Below are 17254 nucleotides of genomic sequence, written 5' to 3' on the forward strand. Positions count from 1 at the left end.
AGCCTATCATACCAGCAGCAACGGGATCGTCGAACGTTTTCACCGCACACTCAAAGCGTCACTCAAAGCTCGTGAAGATCGCATCCACTGGAGTACCATACTTCCGATGGTGCTACTCAGTCTCCGTGCCACACACAAGGCGGACATCGACTGTACGCTCGCAGAGCTCGTCTATGGCGGACTTCTTCGTCTCTTGGGATATTTCTTCAACTCTAGACACAACCTTGGAATATGATCCTGCCAGCTATGCGATCCAACTTCGGGCCTCGATGCGTGCCATTAGGCCGGTGCCCCCAGGATTCCAACAGCCTCATGCCCCTTATGTTCCTAACAACCTCATGACCTCCAGCCACGTATTTGTTCGTCGGGTGACACAGTTAGAAAACAATTGGAATGGCCGAATGATGGCCCTTTCCGCGTCATGGACCGTCATGCCAAATACTTTCGTCTCGATATCAATGGACACAATGAAACCGTCTCCGTGGATCGCCTCAAGCCTGCGTTCATCGACAAGAGCCAGTGTACACACATCAATAGTACGGACAGTTTGCCACTGTCAAAAGCTCGACATTCTCACCGTACCAGCCAAGCTCATCTCCTCAAGCACACTATTTCACTACGAAAACCCGTAGCTCAACGTTGTCCACGTTTCGACCTGCCAATCAACCCAATTGAAAATGGAATATCCACCACTCTCGCGACTCGTAAAACAAAACCTCACCACCGCCGCCCATCTGTCAAATGGCACCCAACCGCAAACAAATTCTACACCGGACCTCCTTGCTAGAGGTGGGAGCCCCTGTGGTGGGTGACCTAACCGGTCCCAGCAGAGGACGAGGAAGAAGACAGAGGAAACGAGGGAATGCTCGAGACCGAAGCAGCATACCGGTGTTCAGAGATCTCGGACGTCTTTTTACATGCATAACTTCTTCTATATAGTTCGTGTGCTGTGAATAAATTAAAGGAACCTTCGGTTCCTTCAAAGTAACGGCCGGCCGCAAGTCAGCAAGCCAGAGTGGAAAGCCTGGAAAGGTTGCCGCCGTCGCTCATAGATGTTGCTAGATGTCCAGAGTTTTGTGTCGTAATTTGTTTGCTGGCGGACACGATACTGGGTAAACTAGCCCTTAGCAGCTCCGCTGTAAAAAAGGAAAACGTGCGAAAGCAAACCGGAACCGGAGGAAAACATCCACTTCCGGTACATCAAATGCCGTAACTTCGGGAAATACGTCCTCTCTAGACAGCCTTGAGGTCGGACTGCCTTTGAGGTATGGCGACGCTGCAGGTGACGTCGTAGAATATAAATTTAGCCAGTAAAGTACGACTGCTAGTCTGGGGTCTTTAACGTACTTCACGCAGTAGCGATGCACGATCCCACGCCGGTACCCTGCTCCTCCAAATCAAAACGGGCGGGGGTGGGCTATTTCGCCCAGGTTCCGAGGGTCCTGCAGCGTGAGCATTTGCTCCACATGCATCGAGCTGCTGCGCGCTAACGCGCTCGGCCACTGATCCCAGCAGTAAGATCATGCTTTACAAACCGGAAACACTTGTCCCGATAACAAGACCGTAGGGGGAACAAAATAATAATAAAAAAAGCTTACGAGGCATTTGCTTTACGTTTCTGTTTGCGAAATCGTTGTTTCCGATTTGTATTAATTGATTCGAAGACTTCCGAAGTTCTTACGCGAATTGTATATCAATATTTTTGCATCACACGTCGCTTCCACCGGATTCCGCTTAGGAGCTTTATAAAACTCAAGCGCAGTTTACTTTTTTATATACTACCAAAATGCTTCAGGAGTTATTTTTTTTCATATAAATGTTCCAAATGCAAGGAACATTCGTCGAATAAATAATTTATAAATGATCGACCTATGCTTTCCTTTCTGTTCTGTTGGCTGTCATCACGAGATAAAGTGAAAACAACTTCTACGAGCGTAAAAAGGCCGACAGTTTTCTTGTAGAAAATGTCAATGGCAGAAGATTTATAAAAAAAAAAAAAACAGGCAATACAAAAAACAAGCTTAATTTTGAACTGCACCAGCATTTAACTTTTACTGCTACATCCGTAAGTACTTCCTTCGTGAAAAACAATGTATATATGTAGTGGTGTTCTACACGTGCACGATAATAATTTTATTATTCTTCGCCCCGTGCCGGCTTCGCAACCCACGTATACCGCGCCTAAGTAGAGGTCAACACTACGACGCACTTGCCGTTCCGAGGGACGGATTGTCAGGCGTGCTCTTTACCCGCTTAGGTTACAGTTTGAAGTCGCGTACATGGATGTCACTGTTCGCCACGTAGCGCCCACTATACGACTATATTTTATGGGTGGCGTCCACACCAATACACTATATTTGAAGTACGCAGTGCCTCCCATTCGGTCTTAGACGCACTATTGGCGACTCCAGCGAAATCGACGCCGCGTAACGACAACGCCTAGAAGCTCAGGAGAGGAGGTCATTTCTTTTTAGTCGTCTGCTATCGTTGCTTGGTTCTCCCAGGCGGCATAGAAACAAACATCGTTTCCGCTAATTATGTTTATACCTCCGCCGTGTCATTCCTACCCACTGACTAGAAGAGGGTTTCTACCGTCGAAAAATCGCTTTGCTTTCGTATGTAACACCGATTCTACGCTCCAGTGAAAGAAATTTATGGCGGTCCTCATGTTGAACGAAGAAAACAACCTCCTTTCGTCCTCCATTTCGCCTGACCAGCGCGCCCCCTATAGTTGGCTGGAGTCGCGACGGCAATCCAATATACGATGCGCTCGTTCAGCGCTTTACGATTTCAGAAAGCAAAGAAAGCGGGACGCTAACCGAACAGGGTTTCCACCGGCGTTTCGATGTCTTCATTCTATTTTTATCAGTATTCTGATCTCGCAGTGGTAAGAGAGAAGGAACGCCTGTCCACCGGAGTGGTACCAGATGCCCCGAGTCTACATCGGAACAGCCCCACAATCCCCCGCGCCGCGCGCGGTGCAATGTAGGATCACGAGAGACCTCCTGGTAATTTTCGGAAAGGACTATTGAATCCGCGAGCTTTCTCGTGATTGTTGCTCTTTGCCACAGCGGCCATCTTGAATGAGTACGAGACTGTTTTTAATTTATTAAAATATACAAAATGCATACCTAAATGTAACCTTTGTAGCATGTTCGTCATGAATATAGTCAGGCATTGATTATTTAATGAGATATTCAGCGAGTCAATATTGTCACGCACTTCCCATTTTCTTATCCAAGATTCACGATAAGAGCCTGATAAGAGTACAAAGTGTGGCAAAAAAAATTTACAGTTTTTTTTTTTTTTTTTACGCAAAAATAAATTAGGCATCGCCGAACGCTCATTCTCCGCCCAAAGGTAGCGCTAAAGGTCACAACCAGATGCCAAAGTTTCAGCCCGATCTTGTAATGCCGCTGTGGACGTTCTTTGGTTTTTGGGGCTTCATTTCGTTTTATGGAGGAGATACCCACGATTTTGGTAAATATCGTCTGCGCACGCGCAGGCGAACCACGCAGGCGCTGGTTCAAAAATTGTGAGTATTAAAACGTGATTGCGTGTTCGAGCGAAATAAGCCACTGCCAACCGAGAAGGGAAGTTAGATCCTGCTTCCTGCCTTTGTGAGCGAACGAAGTATGGCCAACCGGCAACGGCCAGGCGGCGCCAGCAGCGTGAGAGCGCGCGGTTATAGACTTTTTCGTTGTAACTTTGGCAAAGGGTGAGCGATAAGCCCCACATTGCGCGCCGAAGGCTTTGAAATGCGCAACGTGTACGAGCGCAACGCACACATATTGAAGCATGACGCAGCGAAAAGCCTGATACTCTCCGGTGTTAAGGCGCGCTCCGGTGATACGGAGTCACGTTCCGATTGGCCGCCTTGGCCGTAAATTCCGCTCTACTGGCACGTTACGCGATCACGGCTTCCTGGGATACCCAGTATTTCTTGCTTCAGACACTAGGCTAAGCGGCGCCACCAGAGTAAAGCCTCGCGTTTGAACAATGCAGCCGCCACTCCCAGGGGTACCCAATATTTCTTGTTTCAGTCGCTAGATGGCGCCAAACTAAACAGCATTGCAGGTTGCCTATAACTTGCACGCCCGTGTGGCTTATCTGCAGCTTATCATTCGCCTCGAAGTTCGTACAAAAAAGCTTTTTCACTCTTCCTTCTTTGTGGCCCTCGAATTTTCAGGCCAATGTATTCCGGCCCAGGCTTCCTAATAAGCAGCAGTTATTAAAAAAAAAAAAAGAAAAAAAAAGACGTCAATTCGCGTTGAAAAAAGGGCAACTTTGCTTCATTTTTGATATTTAGAAAACTATGTAGCCCTCTTCAGTATCATATAGGAAGACCCCATGTCAAATATTACGATCTAATTTCGTCTATATATTTAATAAACTGGCCAGCAAACCTTCAAGCGAGCCAAGTCGCCGAAATCTGCCAACTCTAGCGTGCGGCGCGAGGCGCAATCATCAGCGCAGTCAATGCCATGGAGCTGGAGCGGCCAACGTTGAACCACTACGTCAGAGGCATGATACGTCATTCTCACGTTTTGCTTGTTTTTACTTCTCAGAGCGAAATTGAACGATGACGTCATGAGTTTCTCCTCCCGGTGTTGGCTGACCTGTTCACGTGATCACCGTAACACGGATGCGCTAGTTAGCGCTGCCCTGCGCGCTTATCAGTCTGTTTCTCCGCTCCCTTTCTCCCCTTCCCCCTCTCCCCCGGGCCATCGCCGTCCACGCCATGCAAAGCAACCTCCCCGCGTCCAATAAAAAAAAAAAAAAAAGAAAAAAAAGAAAAGACCTGCGCGCGTTGCGTGTCCTGTTTCTCGCTCCCTCCCGAGCGTCACAAGACCACGTGGTTCGACGTGACGTGCCGTGAATCTGACTACCCCTGACTACCCGAGACCAATGTTGCCTGACGCTACCGAAGTTTCGGTTTCGGTATTAGCTGATATTTAAATTAGGATTACACAAATAATATTCCACATTTCGCGAATCCGAAGACGTAGAGTTGTTTAGTAGTGCTTTGTGAATTTGAATCACATGTAAGCCTAATTTTTTTGGAATTGAGCGGAGTTGCCCTTTAAAAGCTGCGCTGATCACAGAAGCACCCAGCAAAGACGTACCGCGTAGTACGAGAAACAAACTTGGTTCTTGTTTCCTGGTCCTGGACTTTGGTCCTGGAAGGTTTCTTCGCTAATCCTCCAACGCACAGATTACGATGTGTCCATTGTGGGGACAGCTTTTTCGCTGGCTTACTTTCATTCGCGTGCCAGCACAATGAACCACCCCACCATCCGAACGGCGCGCGCGGACTCATGCCCAACTTTTTAGTCCCCTCTTTCCATCCTTTGCTTCACAAGCTCGAAGGAGTGGGAGGAGGAAAGACTTCCAGAATATCGGGTTTGGTCGTCGGGTTTGAAGCTTTCCAGAAAAGGGCTAGGCTTTCTCAAGTTGCCACTAGGGGCCGGACTCCAATGTCGCCGCTGGAGACTAGAAAGATTTGTCTCGCTTGAGTTGTCTTTCTCATTACCGTCTTTGTGCGCTTAACTTAGCCAGCGACCTTTCCGCTCACAATAGGACAAGACATGCGCGTCGTTGAGATGAAATGATTCTTTCTGCAAACCTACACCCAGAAACATTGCCCGCCGGCATTGATTAAAGAATGGCGTAGGACGTGTCCTCAATGGCTACGATAGCTGAAGTGCGCATGTCTGCGCATAGTGGTGGCGCTGTTTGCGCCTTTCGTAATGCGACAACGGCGGATTAACCCAAGAAATTTGTATGCATAAAAGAAGGTTTCCTTCTAGATGTGTTTGAATCTACTAGCAAATTCGGAGAAAGTCGCAGTTCAAATGTTTTCAAACTTTTTCGAAATGCCCTTGCTTACAAGTCGTAGGGTCTAGGACACGTGATCAACCCTAAGTTTAAATTGATTATACTCTTCGCAATACTGAGAAGGAGAGAGTCCAGCGCATCCCGCACCAGTGTTACTTATTCCTGTATTTGTCACTCGTGCAGACATGGAAGAGTACACCACCTCAAATGTCAATATCTCGGAAAAAGTTTGATTTAGAGCCAACTCCAGGGTTGAAGTTTGTAACTCAAGCAAGGTTCACACTCTCATCCCAAAAAGGGTGTTTGTGTACAGTGGAACCGCAAGCCGGCTTCTGTATCACCATTGAGAGACGCACACAAGTATGCCTCTGCAGCATGCATTATTTGCAATGAAAGAGACGACTATCGACGCCTTCTCTTTAAGGCCCTTTCTTCTGAAGAAAGAAGAAAACATCGCACAAGCCCTTACTTACCTCTTGTCTCGTTTCTGCTAGCTGCCCTCTGAACATCGTTGAAGACGACGGCCTAGCGACCGTCCTTCATATAGCCTTAGACTCCCCGTCCTGCCAACCGCCGTCACGTCGTGCAGTGGGTGCCAGGGTGGACCACCAAGGGGGACAGCCGTGAGGCAGAACTTTAGGCTGTCAGCTACATAAGCCTAGCGGCTGACTTCTGGATATCCATTGCCAATGAAGCTTACGTCGGCGTAACGGCCCACTGGATCGATGACCACTGGATTCTCCGATATGTCACACTTTAGGTGAGACACGTACGTCCCTGAGCGCCACACAACAAAACAGTGTGCCCGTGATGGTTGGGAGATCGCTACGGATTGGGGAATCGATGGGAAAGTTGAAGCTGTTTACTCTGATAACGTGCGACACATCTGTCTCGAGGTGAAGAAACCCAAACTTCCAGAGCCTCAAGTGCTCAGCTCATACGATGCAGTTTCGCATTCACAACGATGAAGTGAATTGAACGATATAAGAGGGAACGAAAATCGAAGGTAGGTTATGGCGGCGTCCATGCACAGCTGCTGCGAAGAATCAATATGCCGCCAATGTATATCATAGTCACGTGCCGGGGTTGGCAAGACACAGGACGCGCGCTGAGTTTCAGACATTGTTATGGTTCGGCTATCGTCGTCATTGCAGCGATTGGACACGGGCCACTACCCGAATGCTTCTTGAGCTATTCATTATCACGAGTCTGAATCGAGTACCCACGCAATGCTCAAGTCCAATCTATAAACAGCCTTCAAATATCGTCACTGGGAGGTACTAAAGTCACTGGATCTAAGAAAGTAGCGCCATTGACTTCCCACCAGCTAGTCGGACACAAGCAAATACCAACATGCAGACGACAAAACCTCTCAAGGTGATTGGCTCATCGCTGTCTGTTACCATGGTGATCGCCATTCTGGACATTTTTAAAGCTTTGAAGTTTCAAAAGGGTCGTTCAAACCAGTCATACCCATATTGTTATGGGGCATTATCGTACTGATAGTGTTCCTCGGCCAATATGAGCGTCTTTGCCACTGTGCATGCATTGAACTTATGACTCATGCTTCTTTCCCCAGATCTCCTACAATTAGGTTGCTTTTCTTCCGTGTTTCAAGACAGTAAAATTATTTTTCAATGCCCCTAAGCACCGACGCCGCGTGTGATGCCGTACAGTACATCTTCCTGCCGCCATCACTGGCAACGTCAGTGTTAGGAGGCATTGAAGCCGCAACTTGCAGCAGGTGTTAAGTGTACGGAGCTAGGCTGTGGCGAGCTCGCAAACTTTTAGCGCCCATCCCACCGTGCCACTAATAAAGGATAGTTTTTCTTTCTTTTTTTTTTTCTTCGATTTTGCTTACCTTCTTTTCTTATTGCTAAAATTTCAAACTGTAAATATACGTACTTGCCTGTTATATTTCCATAATCTTCAGTCCTTTCCCCAAAACGCAATTGCTCTCGGAGAGGAGACAACAGGACATCGCAGACGACAGTCCCATTGGCCACTGTACGACAGGAGCTACGGTTCAGTCCAGCGTTACAACATGACTATCCGGAGGTCGATCGATTGCATCGTAATCCTTTAAGCGGTCTTGCACTCTTTAATCTGAATCGACATGTCAACCTGGGACACCCCGCCCGCCCCCCGCCTCTGATCACGGCCCGACCGGCGTTCCTTGGAACTACTCGGCGCGCCAGCCGCTTCGCAGCCATTTCACAGACGTGACACGGACGTGACACAGAATTTTGAACAAAGGTACGAACACATTTATTGTCTTGATCGGTGGTCATTGTGACGAAAGGTACGCAGACACATTTGTTGTTGTCTTGAGCGGTGGTCATTTGTTTCGCGTCGACGACTATCACCGCCCCGAGGAGCCGGAAGAAACTAGACACGCGCGACGGGACCGCCACCCCGGGAGAGCGGAAGGAAAGGAAACTATAGGCACGCAAGCGCTTAGAACGACGACAAAGAGCGGCAAATCTTTGAGACACTTTCATTATCTACCTGAGTGTGTACTGCTTGAAAATGGTTCCTATTGATAACTAATATACTGAATATACCTATTGCTAAATTACCCAAGCATTAAGGATGATGCAGGGAACGGTGTTCCACGTGCAGCACGCGCCGGCGTCTACAGCAGTAACTGTTCTAAAGCAAAAGCCTAAAACAATTGGCAGCTTGCACGCGCGTTCGTCAACGCGTTATTTTCGTTATTTACTTCGAGACTTTTATACGGGGAAGGCATGCGTATCCGGTGCGTGCGGCAGTGAGAGCGCAGAGTTGTTTTTGATGCACATATAAAATCCATCGAATTCAAGCCCTAAACGGCTTCGCTCTAAAATGTTAATACAATATGATTTCTCACAATATGTGCCACCACACTGCAACAATATCTAAAGTTAAGGTACACAAAACACCACATAAAACATCAAGATAAAATAGTTCTTTTTCCTTGAGATGGTCCTTAGCAAACACACTACAGAGTTTTGTTTCACTGTAGCACGGACTATGAATGTGTAATATATGTCTTCAAGGAAACTCATTAAATAGCTTTTATACTTAAAAATGATATTACGCTTTCTCTACAACGCGCTCTGATTCTGGGCACCTCAAGCCGTTGATTGCTCCTGAAAAACCAAGACACACCTGGGGTATTAAAGGGGCTGTGCCAGTAGTGCCTGGTAATAATGCATGGTGTGCTTGAATATAGTTTCAAAATAAGGCAACTGAAGCGATTTAAACAAGTTGTCCTCTGCGTGAAATTCCGAGTTGTAAGCTAGGCTTCTCTTTATACCTTTCAAAACATCACTCCCGTTATGACGTCACCTGGGACAGTTTCCAAATAAAGTAACGTCATACCTTAAAAAAAGTATAAAAAAATATTTATCGATATTTCTTCTGGGTGTCTATATTTTTACGCCGCGATTTTTTGAAATAATATTCGAGCTGATTTGTAGCTCTCATCGTATACGGCAAACTGAAAACTTTCCTCTTAGTAAGAGCACTGACAAGAGACGAGCGTAACTTTGAGCTGTCTTCGGTGGCAACGGGTTAATATTTATTGAGGAGTAAGTGAATCGTCTGAGCTAGCAATATCTTCTCCGATTATAATCCAACGACCATGCGCAGCTGCATGTCCATACAGTACAAAGTTCCAATAATTTCAATTCAATCTTCATTACATTTTCTTCCATCTCACCTCACAAAAAACAAAGAAGTTTTATGCGAATTCTGTGTAGTTAGTTTTTACCCCAAAGCTATTTCTAAGTATGCGCCTAAACATTGAGGGAGAGGAGGGAACGAGCGGGCTCAGGGACGTCAGATCACCAAGCTCTGATTGCAATGAATATGGGGTAGACTCAAAGCTACCTGTCTGTCTCCACTGCGCTCGTCGTACGCGTTAGGACGTGGAGAGCCGGCATCCGGCGTTTGGCCTTCGAGTTCGAACGTGTTTGACGTGTTCAATAGGGACAAATGCAGCTAGTTTTGAGCCTCCCCCCCACCAGTCATTAGAACCACAGCTCAGTGTTCTGACCTCTTTGCGTGCTACCGTATCCTCCTCTCCCTCGGTTTCCGCCCGCATTGGAAAAAGAACGTTCGGCAGGGTGCACCTGTTTCTATTAAACCAGCAAACAAAGAAAAAAGACTTCACCTTTATTTTACAACACACCACTCGAGGACCCAACACTCGAGGACCCAATCACTACGGTCTAGCGTTAGGGAATAGCAAATAACAATGCCGAGTAAATGAAGTCTGCTAAGAGTCACTTTGCATGTGAGGCGCGTTGCGCGTTATACAGTACTAATTTGACTTTTAAGGTTGACGCGTGTTTTTGTGTATGTTTATAGGGCATGAGGTGAGTCCGCCTGAAATGGCGACTTGTCTCTTAGCTGTAGATGAGCTATTTAGCCGGTGCAGTACAGAAGCTAGCCTGGGGTTTTTGACGTGCACCACGCAGTTGTGATACACGCCCGCACGCCGGTACGATGCTCATTCAGATTGAAACGGGAATGGATGGAGATTAAGCCCAGGATCGCTGGGATTTTGCAGCCCGAGCTTTCGCTCCACGCGCTCCAAGCTGGTGTTCGCTAGCCCACTCGGCCACCAATCCCCTTTATTATTATTTTTTTTTAATGTTGGTGCGCTGTTAAAGCTTTCTAATTTGCCGAACTGCTTCTATAAATTGTAATAATTCGTTCTGCTAGAGAGACAGCACGGAAGAGAGGGCGATTAAAGTAGTACAGAGAGATTGACCTAAGCTGTTCTGGCTGGTACATATATATGTATCTTTGATAATGGGAGGGAGAAAGGAAAGTCAAAGGGAAAACGAAATCGGATAAAGATGTCAATAAGAGTGGATTTACAAATGCCAAGAATGGTCAATCTTTTACAAGCGTAATATCAAGCCCATACAAAGGAGCCAAAAAATGGCGGGTTAGGGAGGAGCAAGACTATTCATGGGGGGCCATCGGGGCCAGTGCATAAATTGGCCGGGTGTGTCTCAGGCACCAAGCACGTTGAAAGAGCTGAAAGTCCATCATCATTAATGTTTGTTGCAGCAGTAGTTGTGCCTCATTGATTTACTCATGTTCACACGGGATCTGATCAACTCTCCCTTCGACTTCTCACCTTGCAGACGTCTGGAAACCTCTTCCTTAATTCCGAGGGAAGAACTACGGTGTAGATGTCATGCTTAGTTTTATTCACTACACGGACCGCCTCCAGTTCTCATGAAATTTTAGATAAAACAAGGATTCAAGGTGAAGGTCCAGGGGTATAGTCTAGGAGGTATAGCCCAGGTGCAGTAGTTCGGCCAAATTAGTTTGGCCACCTCGTGAAGCGGAGTGTTCGTATCATTTCTGGAGTAAGGTATACCAACTCCAATGACGTTGCTGGTTTAATTAATCTTGCACGATCTGCTTTCTCACCTCCGTCTACACCGCGCTGATCTCGTATCCAGTGATAAAAGCTATGTAATGAAGCTACTGGTGGGCTTGGGGCAGGAACAGCTGATCAGCTACGCCAGCATGTCGTACGCATTATGCTTCGTAGATAATGGTGCTTGTAGTGAGTCCCTGAAAATAATCCTGTGCTGTATTTGAGACACTACGTGCCTTATTACCCCTCATACTCAGATGCCTTTCATCTTATTTTCTGTCTTAAGTCAAAAGTGAATTTAGAAAACAAATCTAATGACTGTGGGCACGCGTGTGGCTGAAGAATGACGGTGGATAAGCTGGTATCCTTCTGAGAGAGACACTCGTCAGTATACACATGTGTTGTGGAGCCGACTGTTTCACTAATGACCCGTAATGCAAGTTGTTGGAGGACGGGGAATTGCTTTGATGGCTTCTTATGTATGCCTTTGACGTACAGCACAACTTCAGCGGTCAGGTGTGTCCATGATAGTATATCCTTCATAGATGGACGAACACGATTATTAACAATTGCGCTGTGCTCTGCTATCGAATTGGCGAATCTGGACTTTAGTTTGTTTGCAGGCGACTTGCAGCTAAGTGATGTTTAAAATGTCTTGTGATGGCGTTAAAATCTTCATAGGAACGACAAAAACGCGGCTCTGTCTTTTTTAGCTTGGATTCAAACTAAACGACTACGCAAAAAAAAAAAAGACAAGACACGTACAAAGCTGACTGTCAAGTATTCTGTTTTTGTTTGTCTGTACATTATGGTTTTCCTACTTATGCAATTATTTAGTGTGCAAGCTGTTTCCCCACCATCAGTTACAATGTAGTAACTGAATTACCTTACACCGATAATTGCATTGAGTATTTGTTAAAGTGGGAACGGAAGGGCTCCCGCCATATAAATCACCCTCGTTGTGTTTGATAGTTTGAGAGTAACACATGACGAGGACACACGGGCTGACAGGAGTATCCTCCACGTGCCTGAAATTAACACACTGTTTTGACGGAACCACGAGTGTGAAACTGCCTCGTGCGGATGAAACCGGATGTGCCCTAACGAAAACTACAATGCTCTAAAAGTCGCACCTGTTAAACCCGCGGAACAAAATTCCCTCTCACTACGTTATTTTCTTTATATATATATTTCTTTCCCCATTCACCACATTGAACTTGCGTAATTTTCTGCGCTGGTTTACCGTGGAACGTTTTTAACCGTTCAGATCTTGAGATGTAAAAATCAGAATAGAGCCCAAAGCGCTGGATTCACTGCTGCCGCGCTTCGTCCAGCCAATCCGAGAGCATTTGCGTTATTCATTATTTGCCACGCTTCGCTCATCTAAACATATCAGTCGTCACAAATATGTGTAACAAGCTAATACGCTTTGTAACTGATATCATCATGAAATGTACTTTCCACTGTTAAAAAAGGGTGGGATTTCTTTCTACGTTTTTGTGTTTGAGAAGAAGAATGGCTGATTGCCACTTAGCCTTTTAATCTTTTGCTCAACATTAATACGAAAAAAGGAAGTGGTCCCGACAATACTCCTAACGAGTTTTCAAAAGGATATGCTGAATGCATGAGTACTTATTTATTCATTCAGCATAATCTTTTTAAAAACTATATATAATATTCAATAAAACCTGTATCACTTCAAGGTACCTATAGACTGAAAAAAAATGCAAAATATTTTCGCATTCATAAGTCGGGCAACATCAATAATCCTTACAATTTCAGGCCCATCTCTCACATGTACCTACTGCACCCTAGTTGAAACAACATACGAAAACACAAAATAGAATTTCTTGAGGAGCGCCACTTCTTATCTCCCCAGCAACATGGTTTCACAAGAGCGGCCTCTCTACGGTAACCCAACTACTTGAAACATTTTATGACCGATCTTTCAATGCCAACAATCGCAAGCAAGTGGACCTACCACTACTCGATGTCTCTAAGGTTTTAGACCGCTTCTCGGACAGTAAATTAATTATGACACCAAAACACGTGATCGTCGAGGGTCCCATAGTTAATTGGATGGAAACATATTACCTCTCTAACCGTTCCCAGTTTGAACAGCAGGACGCATCCGGATATAGCCAGAGTCATTTCCGGGGTCCCGCAAGGCTCTGTTTTTGCGCCAATCCTCTCCCTACTTTTTATAAACGACATAACTAATAAGATGATTGTTAATAGTAAATTTCTCGTAGATAACTGCGTCATCTTTCAAGAAATGAAATACCACTAGGAACGTATAGCCCCAAATACTACGCTCCAGAGGATAAATGACTGGTGCACTGACTGGCAAATAATTCTTAATGCCCAAATGGTTTTTTTTTTTTTGCATAGAAAAAATTGTAAGGGGGCAGACGAGCTGGTGAATATTAACCATGTTGAATTAACCTGAGACTGGGGTAGAGAAGAAACATCAAAACGTAGAAGGGACGGAGAATAGACATCACGACGTCTCAAACTCAGCTATCTCATTTATTTAGTCCACCTCCTATATAAGGAGGTGAACTAAATAAATGAGTTAATTGGGTTTGGGACGTCGTCCTGTCTATTTTCTGTCCCTTCTACGTTTTGATGTTTCTTCTCTTTCCAGTCTCAGGTTTATTCAACATGGTTTTTTTGCATGTTTATATCACGACACAAAAAAAAAACGCATTTGAATTTTTTTACGGCTTCGATGGTGTAACAATTTCACGGGTCAGTCAATGGAAATATTTAGGCTTAATGATCACCTCACACTTAAAAAGGGATGTTCATGTTAAATATGGTAACTTCAGAAGCTTTAGAAAAACTAATGCACTAAAAGAGAACACTCAAACTAGCAACCACAGCCATAAAAGTTTTAGCTTAAAAAAGTCTTGTTAGGACTACACTCAGGCATGCTAAAATGGTTTGGTTTTCTTACAGTAAAACACTGAAGCTAAACTTGAAAATATACAGCGTAAAGCCATTATATTTATCTTCAAAAGATACAGGCGCATGAACTCTCCTACCGAACGTCTCAGAAATATTGGCCTCTTAGCCCTAGCTGACAGAATTAAACAACTTAGGCTTAAGTTACTCTGCCCCCCCTACTTCATAGATTATTTTAAAATTGACAGGTTTAGATAGGTATCATATTCTGATACTAGGCTGAGTAGACATAAACTTAGCAAAACATTGTCCGAAAGTATGTTTTTACAAATGACTGTTTCAGGTGCTCTTCCTTTCCATAAGCCACCAGAGAACGCAACCAACTCGACCTTACTATTATTTATTTGTTTACAAATACCCTCAGGGCCCCGAGGGGCATTACAAAGGCGCGTGGTGGATTAGTGCGCGGCGAAACTTGGTGTTATCTTTGATGTTTAGGATGTTATCTGGAAAGTCATTCGAGTCTACAATAGTTCTGGGTATAAATGAATGCTGGTGGGCTGTAGGTTTCGCCTTGAGTCCTGCGATATTGCATGAGTGGTCCAGTCTTGAAGAAACATAGTTGGGTGGGCTACGGAGAGACTGATTTAAATAGGGAAAGTAATTCACTTTATGCAAGAGGCAGAGCTTGTAAATTTAGCGACGCAGAGAAGGGTCAGGAAAGTTTAATTGAGATTTCATTCCTGTGACACTGGAAAAACGGGAATAATCGAAAAAAAAATGAAACGAGCTGGGCTGGGCGGTTTTGGACTGCTTCTTTTGCATTGGTGAGGGCTGAATTGGGGGGATGCCAGATAGATGAGGCGTATTCTTAATTAGAGCGTACAAGAGTAATATGGAGATGTCTTTTGAGGTTAGAAGGAGCATAGTTGAGAAAATTACGCCGAATATAACCAAACAGGGATTAGCTGAGGATATTATCTTATCGACATGAATATTGCAAGACAGATTATTAGTTAAATGAGCACCTAGATATTTATATTCGGTAGTGGTCTAAAGAGCGGTGTAATTCAGTGTTAATGTTGTTACGTGGGGGGAGGACGAGCGCGTGAGACATATGGACATGGATTTATTAATATTTAGAGACTTTTGCCAAGTACGGGCACCAGTCGGTAGCAGCACCACCGTCACTTTACTCCTAAATCAGCTAGATACTTTCTTACGTGGCGATTAATAATTTAGCGTGTCTTTGTTATACGAATTTTGTTATCCTCGTGTGTTTGTGAAAAGTTATTTATTTATTTTCTTTTACTCTTCCTGTCTAATTAGTGCTACACATAAGCATATTTATGGGAATGATTTACTCATAAAGTTCCAGTGAAGATGCATGTACTGTTTTAAATATGTCTGTTTAATCCGGTTAAAATTTCTGGGATTGACAGTATTTTTTTTTAAATCAATAACTAGATAAAAACAAGTATCATAACACTTGAAATTTTTTTTTATTGTTTTTTGCCCACACAGGAAGTAACTCCGTACAGTGGAATCGATATAGAGCTAACTATTTTTATGAAAAAAAAAGCTAAAGAGATTTCAGCTTTACTACGAACGGTGGCGCCATTGGTGGAAATTTTTCGCATATGTTGCATGAAGCCGTCCGCCATAAAGTGCGCTTCGCCGAGATTGCGACTCACAGAACGCCATCAGACATGGCAGGTGTGCAGTGCAGGTGAGATTGACGTTCGCTTCTCCGTAGCAGATTTTTAACTTCAATCGCATCAAGCTTAGCCCTGCAGTTTGATGAACCGAGAGTGCAAGGCACTCTTTTGAGGCACATTTAAAATTTTGACTGGTAACAAAATCAAAGTCACTAGATCCAAATAGCTGGTTTTCAAAATCCATTCAGATATGGTTTTTTACGTCTAGATTTTATCTCTGCATCTTGATTATGTCGTAAAACTGCCAGAACTTTCGGTCCTCTATAACGAAACCTTCAAATGCTAAAGTTACGGTGTTGTACAACCTCATCAACGAGGCATCTAAATCTGCCGTAGTCTAAAGACACTGTCTAAGGCGGGTCTCTTGTTTTTGTATGGTGGTCCTTAACCATGGGTCATAAAAACCGTCCACAGACATGTTCGAAGTACACATATGTATACAACTAAGGTGGTTCGAATATGCTTGAATATGCTCTGTAGAAAACATGCGTGTCTTTTGTATATAGCGTGTGAAGAGCCTGACTGCGGCTCGAAAACAAGACACACTTTTAATGTCCTCCACTGGCATTGATGGCCCTTTGTCTCTCGGAGACGATCTATGGTTTCGCGAGAAGGAACAAGATTGATTGCACTATAGGTTGTGAGCTTATAGACTTAGGCGCCGTTGTAATGCACATCAATCGTCAACTTAACAGCAAAAGAAAGGTTATTTCGAGTTTTACAATACACAATGTTGAACAAAGTCTTTATGAACACGCACTGAACTCCGGAACATGTTTCTGTTCTCTCGTATCTTCTGTTCTCCAGCATGCACCACTTGGATCTTTGGATTTACCCTTTCACGTTCACCAACAAATTGTAGATAGCGCTTTCTTTTTTTTTTTTTTTTTGCTCTAGTGTTTTAAAACTTATATCTTCACTATGGAGCCTGATCTTCGCCCCGGCCGGCTTTATTTTCGCCATAAGGCCCTATCTTCTTTATAGGGTTTTTATCATAGTTATAACGATATATATTCGATATAAAGTATTATCTCGTATTCAGTATCAAGCTATACCTCTATGCTAGAAACCCATTTCGTGGCTATAACGACACATATCTTACCTCTCACGGTACGTCTTCGCTACATTGATATATCCTTAATAGACGCGATACCTCCGTCATCTAAAGGTCTCCCAGAAGTGTCTCCCAAGTCACAACCGCAGCGATATGCCCCTTCGTTTTCCCCGCAATCGCGTATAAACCTCGTCGAATTCGAGCAAAGGAAGGCCAGGGGTAGGTGTTCCGAAAGCATCATGGAGATGTGTGCGGGCCAGCAGACTATGTAAGCCCGCCAAAACTTGTTTTACTCTTCATAGACCTTTTGTCAAATTACTCAAGCTCAAAAAGCGTGCGAGGGTGTAGTTACAC

Source organism: Ixodes scapularis, unplaced genomic scaffold, assembly GCF_016920785.2.
Source record: "Ixodes scapularis isolate PalLabHiFi unplaced genomic scaffold, ASM1692078v2 PGA_scaffold8__174_contigs__length_109621045, whole genome shotgun sequence".
NCBI lineage: Eukaryota > Metazoa > Arthropoda > Arachnida > Ixodida > Ixodidae > Ixodes > Ixodes scapularis.